The sequence below is a fragment of the Coenobita brevimanus genome, chromosome 12 (genome assembly GCF_032717465.1).
Source record: "Coenobita brevimanus isolate Jiangsu-jjx chromosome 12, ASM3271746v2, whole genome shotgun sequence".
Taxonomy (NCBI): Eukaryota; Metazoa; Arthropoda; class Malacostraca; order Decapoda; family Coenobitidae; genus Coenobita; species Coenobita brevimanus.
Genome location: NC_136965.1, coordinates 15418203 through 15420338, shown reverse-complemented (window position 1 = coordinate 15420338; position 2136 = coordinate 15418203). Strand labels below are relative to the sequence as shown.

General features: G+C 47.9%; 1 non-coding gene across 1 annotated transcript; it reads left to right on the top strand.

Annotated features, from left to right (window-relative positions):
• Positions 1 to 1783: 1783 nt before the first annotated feature.
• LOC145414052 (5S ribosomal RNA) lies at positions 1784 to 1902 on the top strand. Its single transcript, XR_013899823.1, has one exon. It is a non-coding gene; the product is annotated as a 5S ribosomal RNA (ribosomal RNA).
• Positions 1903 to 2136: the final 234 nt, after the last annotated feature.

Sequence of the window (2136 nt, the reverse complement as noted above, 5' to 3'; positions counted from 1 at the left end):
CTCTCGTAGGAGAGAAAAGCAGGAGAGGGGTGCAGAGAGGCCTTTCCCTCTCTGGTACACACTAAGGCCGTAACTGAGGGTCTGCTTACACTGGTGTGTACTTCGGCCGTAGCCGTAAGCCTGCCTGCCCTTTGGGAAGCAACTGGAGGGCGTACAGTGGCCGTCGACGTGGTGTTGCTCCTGTAGGAGAGAACAGCAGGAGAGGGATGCACAGAGGCAGCGCCCTCCCCGGTGCACACTAAGGCCGTAGCCGAGGGTCCCCTTACCCTGGTGTGCACTTCTGGCCGTAGCCTTGGGCCTCCTGCCCTTGGGGTGGTAACTGAAGGGCGTACAGTGGCCGCTCCTTCCCCATCACATACAGTGGCCGTCGACGTGGTGTTACCTGGGACTGAATCCTGTTCAGTCCCACCCCGATTCTGGTGACAGCTGTCCTGCTTGCAAGGTCGTTCCCTCTTTCCGCTCACCTGGTGTTGCAGTAGTTGCGGGGAAAAGGGACTCAGGACAGTAGTGTCCCGGTAACCCTCTTGTACTGGGTCACTAGCCCCACCGTTGTGTCCTCCTGGGGTGGTGGTGTGGTAGCGGCTCGGTGGTGGGGTGGGGGGTGGCGGGGTGGGTGGTCCGGAGGCGGGTATTTTACTTTTATAAGGATGGAGAGGAGACTAGAGCAGGTTCAGTCAGTTTTCAGTTCAGTTTAAGTGTAGTGAGGTGTCAGCGTAGTGTAGTTTGTATACATTAGGCACTTGTGAAACTAGTGAAGTGTTCATGGCAAACAGTGAAGTGTTACTGCTGCTTGTATACTCTCGGTACTTGTGAAAAGAGTGAAGTTAGAAAGCATTAAGTGTAATTATTCGGAAAATAAAGACAGCGAACTTAAGAAGCCAGTGTTTGTTTCCGCCTCGGCTGATCTTATGTGCTGTACACCGAAAGGCTGACCATAGGAAGAACAACTCACTGGGCAACGTCCTTCCTGTACTGAACGACTACAGTTGGAGCCTATGGCAGTGTGAGACGGGGCCGTAACTGTTTGACGGGGAATCAAGATGGCAAATATTCCTGACAGTAACTTGTATTAACTAATGGGTCTCTTCACATATTGAAGCAGTACAGTCGCCATATCTCTGCATGGGGCCTTTTTGACTGAGTAATATTTACGGGCATTCGACAACACATAAAAATATTTTTTATATATATATTCTGAAATGTCAAAAGCGCACTTGGGAAAACGATAAAATACTATTAGAAGTTGATATTACAACAAAACAAGTGCTGGTTTGAGTGGAAAGATGGCGGAGTTAGCAATAGGATTTTTTTTTTTTTTTTTTGTCAATGTTGTGTCAGCTGTGTGCAAACGTCCCGTCGTTGATGAGGTGTATTTAGTCTTTCACTTCCGAGAGATCAAACCGAAGGGGCTTCGTTCTGGTAACAGTAAGTTACTGTGTTATTGATTTCTAATTTGCAAAAATTAAAGGTTGACGGAAACATAGATTCAAGTTGGGCAAGGCTTAGGTTCATTTTAGGCCGCTTAAAATCCCTGCCACCTCGTTGTGTTAGCGCTCTGTACCTTTTACAACAATAAATATTTCAGTTCAGTTGTGTTCACAGAGTACGGAGATCAGGATATGGTTCAGACTTTAATCCATATTCTGTTCCTCTGGTTTGTGATAACTTCGTGTCAGACAATAGCTAATCGTGAGGCAGATCTTACGTGTAGTCTTTCCAGCGTTCTGCATGACCCTGCTTCCGATCAGTAATGACAATGACGATTTTTAATTACTTGATTTATGCCAACGGCCATACCATGTTGAGTACACCGCTTCCCGTCCGATCTGCGAGGTTAAGCAACGTTGGGGCTGGTTAGTACTTGGATGGGTGACCGCCTGGGAACACCAGATGCTGTTGGCATGACGTTCTCCCTACGTGTCAAGTGGGGTTGGTGGAGGATTAGTGCCCCTCCCTGTAAAACAATTAACTCTAAGCCCTTGGCCACCCCGTTTGAGATACATGGCGTCTGGCAATGAATGAAGGAAAAACTAATGTTTATGCTGTGGTCAGAGTTATTGCTGATGTGAGGTACTATGTACACATGCTTATGTGGAAGAGGCGGACCGATAATCTTCAAGGAGAAACGGGTCCACC